General features: G+C 46.3%; 1 long non-coding RNA gene across 1 annotated transcript in view; it reads right to left on the reverse strand.

Annotated features, from left to right (window-relative positions):
* Positions 1 to 5,534: 5,534 nt before the first annotated feature.
* Positions 5,535 to 8,274, reverse strand: part of LOC109516693 (uncharacterized) — an 18,703-nt gene continuing 15,963 nt past the window's right edge. The window contains exon 3 of the long non-coding RNA XR_002168392.1: positions 5,535 to 5,646. This is a non-coding gene — a long non-coding RNA (uncharacterized LOC109516693). The remainder of the gene's footprint in view (positions 5,647 to 8,274) is intronic.

The raw sequence follows: 8,274 nt of genomic DNA on the forward strand, positions 1-8,274 counted from the left end.
GACAACCCGCGTAAATCATTAACACTTCAGCTGATTCGAGGAAAGACGCGTCCTTCGGCTCTCCGTGTAAATGGAAGATATTGACTGTTTCCGCGCCGAAATGCCCCGTCAGGAGATTTCAGAGATGAGTTTTTCATACATTATACGCAATTACAAGATAACTGCTGGAAACGCGTAAGACTGAATGATGTACGACTCAATTGTGGAAATACAGCGTGAAACTGTCTTTTCAGTTTTCCAGAATTGGGGGAGGGGGGGGCACAGCAATTACTTTTAATTGACAAAGTCCAACTAGGGAGCAAGTGTTTGGACAAGGGGGTTGCGCTGACTAGGATGCTTTTAGAGCGCCTCGTTGTTGAGGCGTGGAAAAGCCTCGCGACAACCTGCTGAGATATATTGAGGGGCATCGGAGGACTTCAGTGGATACAAATATGGCGGCGCACACATGTACTCATATGTTCGCCCATGGACAGACACTCCATGACGTAGCATCCATTTCTCCAGACTGTAGCGTTGGTGTTTGATGGACACTTAAGTAGGGCGTGGTTTCCTCGCGAGCAGCGGAATCGCCCAGAGCATTCTGGAGTGAGACGAACGGCTTGAGTTTCCACTGTATTGAAATTTTTTATTATTATTATTATTAATTATTATATAATTCCAATTTGGATTTTCTTCCCCATAGTTGCTGCTGTCCCACAACTATGGGGACCTCTCCTGATTGCAAACATATTTTTTTTTCCCCAAGGGGCTTTAACGTGAATTTTCTCGGATGTTCTCGTCCTTCAGCTCCTTTCACAACAAGCGTGAATGAAGGGATTTTTTTTTTTCCTGAACGAATTCAATAAATCAAATGGTGAAAAATGGAAGGTAGAAGAAATAGCACCCTGTCGAGAGGAGGAGGAAGCTGAGAATACCCGGCTGAAGAAGTCAAGGCTGCAGAAAATTGCAGCCCCACCAACCACCCTCGCGGCCCCCCCGCCTCAACCCCTCCGAGTCCTCCCCCCTCCTCATTCAAAGCGCTTGCATGACATCCGGAGATTATTGACTCGAAATCTCCGCCGGGCTTGAGAAGGCAAGCACAAGGAGAAGGCGGGCAGCAGGAGGAGTGAGAGGGCGGGAGGTGGGAAGGAATGTGTGGTGATGCAAAGGCTGCAAGGCTAAAGAGAGAGAGAGAGAGAGAGAGAGAGAGAGAGAGAGAGAGAGAGAGAGACAGAGAGAGAGCTCAAGTCAGATGAGAGATGAGGCAACATTTGTTTAACATGGTAGGGGAGGGAGGAGGTGAGGAGGGGGCGGCGTCAAGGGCACACCCGGAAGAAGAGAAACTCTGCATGAAACTTGCACAAACATATTGGCACCCCTGGACACCAGTATGAAAGGAAAATGGAGAAAAAAATAGGCAGCTAGCTCTATTTAAAAGTAATCAGAACATATGTAAAGTGATGGAAAGATATTTTTAAAACAATTGTATTTGAAAAAAAAAATCAGAAAGAAAATATGATACGTACGTGTCTGTATACATGCATGTGCCTTTGAGAGGCGGGGCCTGCTATTTATTCATCCACGTGTTGCTCCACCGTTTGTCTTCGTAACACTGTGCCACATAGATGCAATTTGTTAGCCCGTCTATAGAGTTTCCCATTATGCGTTAGCATTAAGCTAGTGACTTTGTCTGGCTGTTAAAAAGAAAAATTAATTATTTTTTAAGCATCGTTTTTGAAGATTGGATTAATTCGTCTGCCAAAAGTGTTGCTCGTTGTCAAGCGAGTCGCGTTCACTGCCACCACACAGCACTCGTATCTCACATTTGCTGACTTCTGTTATACCGCGGCGCATTTCCATCCGAGAGGCTGCAATCAACATGTAGAAAATCTTGTGAACGAGCAAGATCTCTTAATAATGTCTTCTGGTGGTGAAAAGAACAATGGCTGTCAGATTTCTCAAGCGCCGCGAGAAGCGTGACCTTTACGGGCTCGCCGGCGCTTCCGAAACACTTGCCCGTTTCAGCTCATTGTTTCGATGTCGGGCCTGAAATTGGGTTTCATTATTGCAGCTCCGCTCGCGCCCAAAACTCTTTTACGGGCAAAAAGTGGATGTTTTTCTTTTCAGACGCGTGATCGGCCGACTGAAAAGTTCGCTCGGTTCTCCTGCAAGCGAGTTCCGCGCCGCACGAGTAACAGTCAAGTTGTTGTCTGTCCTGAGCTGCATGAGCATTACAAAAAAATAAATAAATATAAAAAGGACATATGAAAATGGAATTGCTCCCCTTGGCAGCAGACTGTGGAGATGATTATTTGACACGGAAGAGAGACAGACACGCCACGAGGTGTTTATTTCCTCATTTCCTGTCTTATCGTTCCCGTTAATTGAGTTGTGCCGGGGTCACAAATGACACCGGCCGCCACGGCGAGCAAATATTGGACTTGTGTGACCGTTATAAATCATTGATTGTGTACTTAAAAAGGAAAAAAAAACCCAGAAAAAAACAACACTGGGTATTGATCAAGGCTCAATGCCACAGCATGGTGGGGGGGGGGGGGTGAGCCCTAACGAAAAGAAATAGAGAAGATGAACTGTAATCCAATTCTGAAAGAGCAGCAACACAACAACTCAAACGGTAAACAATGCCGAGGATTACCGAAGCATTGTAATTGTCGAGTGCAGGTTGGAGGCGACCCGCCTGGCTCCCTATCGAGACCGCCGCCAATCTATGCCTCCCGTGAGCACCGAAGGGCCCTAAAGAGCCAGCACGGGGGTCTCACCCCGCCAGCAAACCTCTTTTCACCGGCGAGGCATCCAACTGGAACAGATGCCAGGTAATACACATAGATTTTGGCCATGATTTTTTTGTTTTTTACTTAGCGCCATCATAAACACCACAGCTGCATCGTGCTAAGTGGCAACAGCTGGCAGAGCGCGAGAATAAATCAGCACCACTTAATGTGATGCATCCCCTTTGTTTGGACAAAAATCAGTTGTGAAAAAAAAAAAAAACTGCGTTTGTTGTTGGAGGACTTCCTGTTATTTGGTGAAAAACAGATGCTGCCGTATTGAAGTTTAACGTGAGGGACTAAATAAATTGCATCTATGAACATGAGCGGGGCAGAAAGGCAGCGTGGAGGTAAAGCGTGATCACACATGCGCCTCATAAATCCACTCCCTGCACAAAGCTGAGACGGGGGGCTTTGATTAGAGTCACATATTAGGGAGCCCCTAAAGGAGCGCGCTTATGAAATTGTATTGTAAACTCTGCAACTTCTCCACAAAAGGAGACAAGGTAATTCTCCCGACACCGGCTGCCCATTAATTCATCATTGCGCGCTTTGTGTGTCCGATACGAACACAAGTCTCACGATCCGCTTGGCCTCTACATCGCAACTATTGTCACACACGGCGACTAATGAGGACTCGGTAGCCATCGCGGGAAGCTACGGTCCTCCGCGGGAGTGTTTGATGGAAGATTAGGCTGGCGAGTCACGCAGGGGACGGGGGGGGCGCACACATAGACGATGCTCACATGGCTCCACACGCAAGAGCGCGGTTTAGGCATCTCTGCTGGTAGCTAATGCACCAATGCAATTCGGTCCCTGGAAAGGGAAAATGAAGGATTTGTACCTTTGATGCACCACAAAGAATGCTGTTGCCCAATTTGAGCGTTTTTTTTTAATCATCAAATATCTCTCAAACAATGTGAGCGTGTCTGCTAAATACGCTGAAACCAAATGCTGCTCAGCTGTCAATCAATTCCCACACAACCGAGGACCGGCACTGGCTTGGGTTTTGGAACCGGCACCATCTGTGTGAAAGGCAGTCGACCGTTTGCAGTACACTCACACGACTGCCACAATAGCCTTGCTTTACAGTGGGAAACTAGCGGTGGTCCGCAGGGGTCGATACTATGCGCCCTCTACATCAACGTCAAAATGACTTGAACGTTCCAAGTAGCACAATTATGACACTTAAGACCATCAGTCGTTGAGAGTCGAGAGAGGATAATGACTCCGGAAAATCTCGGAGACCTCTGACAATCGGGCCTTTGACTGACTTTGACAAACAACAGGGGAGCATTGTCCCATTTGTCCCGATAATCAGTTTGCCTGCAGCCTGCTTGAGCTTCTCGCGCTAGCAGTGATCAAACGCAAGCGCGTCTTGCTTCGTGGCTGTGGCGCGTTTTACATCTGTGATGTGCTCCGAGCTCAGCGCAACCGAAACAACAAAACATGGCCGCGGGCGGCATCAATCAGAGAACCATTTCAACTGCCGAAAGCTAATTAGTTTGCTGCAAACCTGTGTAATCTTATTTTGCAGACTTTTCCTCAAGAGAACATAAAACCTCCGCGTCACTTTTCATGCTGACCGAGTTATAAATCGAGGCGGAGCGCTACACTGTTGCACTTTTCCTGGGCCAAAGACTCAAAAAGGGCAATTTTTCACTTGGACTCATGAATATTAATTCCTGATTTTAATCCAACTTGAATCGGGAGAGCGTGCAATCCCATTGAGGCCTCGTCAATGTGTTGACGCCATCGCGTTGTCACCAACTCTCGAGACGCCACATTTTCCTTTGCGCTTGCATCAGTTTCGCTCCGGTTGCAAGTACGCAGCGCATATGGCCCAAGGTCGCGTTAAGTGGGATTCGCGCAAGCGCGTGGGGATGACTCCGCTCGACACAATTAGTCCTCGCAAACGTTAGGCTGTCATCACGTTTGGAGCCGCCGACAGCGACCTCCGTCTGACCTCTTCTGACACGGCCGACTTCTGCTGGGCAATAGCGCGCACGGTCTGGCGGCGCTGCTGATGTCGGCACATTTGTGCTGTGGGACTGGAGCCGCTTCACTGAAACTGATTAGCACTTTTATCCTGCGCCCCACCCCCCCGCCGACGCCAGCTTGCATACCAATGGACCTGTCCAAGCGCGGCCGCCCGGTCCGATACATGCCCCGAGCTCAAATTAAATGAGGGGACAGCGGCGGGGGAGGCAAATATGATGCTAATATGTCATATAATACGCTTGCAGCCATTGATGAAAAATGACCGTTCCGGTTGAACCTCGTTACGACGTTACCTCGAGGGACATAAGGAAATCTTGCATGTTAGAACGGTAGTTTGTTGTGACCATTTCCAATAAAATGGCCGCCAACTACGATGTATAATAGAGCATGAATATTTATAGATGTAAAAACATGAACAAGTAATGCGGTATAAAGTGCCTTCTCCAGTTCAGGGGTGTGCCGCGTCCCGAAGCCGTTGACGATCATCTATTGGCCTCAAACTCCGCCATGATTTTGTCGCCCTTACGGACGATTGTCGAAAAATCGCTGACTTTGCCAATTCGAAAATTGACAGACAATTTCAGCCTTCACAGACAGCGAGATTTGCTTCCGTTTACCAACCAGGTTCTCAGAGCGTGTGCTCTGGACCGCGCCGTGCCTCCAGAAGTACAACAACGTACGAGTCGATCAGTAGCGTTGCCGAGCAACGGAGGGGAATCCATTGCTGTTCATAAGAAAGGTTGCGGCCGAAAGCCTCCATTACAAAGGTGCTCGTTGAAAGTAAAATCGGCAAATGAAATTACGTGTCATGGGGACTTTGAAATGAGAACGTTATCGGGGTGAAAACGGAAACGGGATACGTTGAAACGGGGTTCGACTGTACAACTTTCATCTTCATCGGCGAACCGCATCCGATAAATCGGGTGCGATTGCCATCGCTGCGTCCTTGTGACATTTTCGTCCATACGGCTAGAAACGACCAAAAAACGGACATACATGCACATGCAATCCAACTGTCACTTGTGTCACAAGACATTTTCGAAAACAAGTTGAGATCGACAAATTATTCGAACCCTTTCAGGCACAGCGGTGACTAGAGTGGACAGCTATTCACAAGTTTTTTCACTCTCTAATATTAATTCATCTTAATCTCACCGGTGTGCAAACTGTCCCTCTGCACCACTTTTCCCGAACGGCGGAAGATCTGGCAAGTGGCGCGGTGACATAAGGGCAAGTCGCGAGACTCGGCGTGTCTTGCGACAGTCGCAAGGAGGATACGAGGAGGAAGTTGGCATTCAAAGCCACGTGGACGAGCTTGCGGCGTGTCGAGCGCCGAGAACCTCCGGAATGAGTCGCAGTCTGACGGGAGCCGATAAGAGACCATCGGCCGAGGAGCCGCTTTTCAATCACACGCAGACGCGAGGCTGCATCCACACACACAAATTGCGAAAAAGTTTTTTTTTTTTTTTTCCGGGGGATTTTATTTTATTTTTTTTTTTTAACATCTACTTGCATGTAAGCCGGTCAGCAAGAAAAAGGCCTGGCTGAACGTTCCATTTTCTACTCAAAGACAATGACTTACACTTTGCCGTTTGTGTTTGTGTGAGACTTTCGGGAGCGTCTGTTTCACGGAGGACATTTTGCCAAATCAATTACTCACGTTGGCAAAAAACAAAATGTTGCCGCGTCAAAACTTTTCCAATTTCCTGCCCAGTCGATTCGCCAGACGTCTCCGCCGAAAGACGTTCACGCGATTCTCAATTAAATGGGAGCCAACGGTACACTCGCGCTTGGATTAGTTGCAAACCAAGACTCGCACTCACGCACCCCAAAACGTGTTTTTTTTTTTTTTTTTTGAGTGACGGAACAAACCAAAATAAAAACGACGCGCTGCGTAAGCAGTTTTTAAAAAGAACCAGAAATAAATCTGCGTGCGCTTTCCTTGGTGGCTGACCAGTTCTTTCTACGCTGATAAATTACATACGGCGATCCGTTTTTCACAAAACGGGCTTGCTCAAATGTAGCTAAGCTAACTACGTGCACTTACTGTCAAAAAAAAAAAAAACATCCAGAATATTGGTGAATACAAATACGACCATATTTGGACATACAGGACGAGGTTTCTGCCCAGCAGTGACGGAATGTTGGAAACGCCGTTTGCCTTGCTTTGATTGTCGAAAATTAACTGATTCGGAACATTTCCACAAAACAAAAAAGTGGTTTTCGATTATTGCACACATTTTTTGGAGTATTTAGCATTTGATGCCCGAGGAACCCTTTCGTGAAGAGTAAAATCGGTCACACTGCACGACGACTGGCCTTACAACATACAAAAACACAAGATGATGATCATCATCATCATCCGGAGCAGTTCGCAATCAATATTTATACAATAACATGACAAATATATTTGTGATTTTATTAAATTATATTTATTATTACATATTATATTATTATATATTTACTATATATTTAAAATTTTTTAAATCAATGAATCCCAGAAAATAAAAACCTCATGAGGAGTGTGGTCTCTTTTTCAAACGTGATCTGGCCATGAAGATTTGCGGGCAAGTCACATCCCAACATTCCCTTAATCGTAACCAAAGAAATGATGTCAAATCACATCATACCTGTCTACTTTTCGGAGCGCCAACCTGTATAAACTACCAAAAAAATCCTTATAAAGAGCAAAAAAAATCCTTATAACATACCAAAGCATTTTATATGTCAAAATAACGGCAGAAAAAAACCCACGAAATATGAATGATATATTTGTTTCCTTGTAGAACTTGCTTGTACACTACCGAAGTATGCAATGAATACTCTGCTGTTTTCAACTAGGAACCACGTGATTTACTGGAAAGTTACCGGAAATGAAAGCATTCGAGTAGACTAGCACCATTCTGGGCAAAAGCAAACGGAACTACCTGTTAGGGGAAAAAAAAAAAAAACGGAAATTTTCAGAATCCGTATGATTTGTGCGATATGGCCATATACGTAAGATTCACCACAAAACCCGTATTAACTATGGCTAAACCGTATAAGTTGACAGGTATGGGTGATGCCGATGATGAAAGTTTCGATCGCGTCGGCCAGCGCGACTGATTCTGAAGGCAAATGGTTGCCGTGGCAACACAGAAGGCTAAAATCCGATTGGACAAAAAAGCGTCTAACATGGGCATAGCCGTACTCAAATCAGCGTAGAGAAACTCCACAAAAAAAAAAAAAAAAAAAAGGGTGCTGGAAATGCATTCTTTCCTGTCACTCACAGGCCAATTTCCTTTTGACAGGTTTGGTCTGTTTGCCTCGTGTCAGGACCATGAACTTTGGGGGGGGTGGGGGGGGGCGCCAACAAGTACTCTGCTTACTGTGCAGTAACGAACCACGACGTGCGTATACAGGCAAGCCCTCTCGGAATCAAGTGTAAACAGCTAGGCTTTTGTCCTATGTGTGTGCGTGCGCGCGCGTACGGCAATATCTCACCTCACAAACAGCCCCCCCCCCC

This window comes from Hippocampus comes, unplaced genomic scaffold (genome assembly GCF_001891065.2).
Source record: "Hippocampus comes isolate QL1 unplaced genomic scaffold, H_comes_QL1_v1.1 scaffold100, whole genome shotgun sequence".
Taxonomy (NCBI): domain Eukaryota; kingdom Metazoa; phylum Chordata; class Actinopteri; order Syngnathiformes; family Syngnathidae; genus Hippocampus; species Hippocampus comes.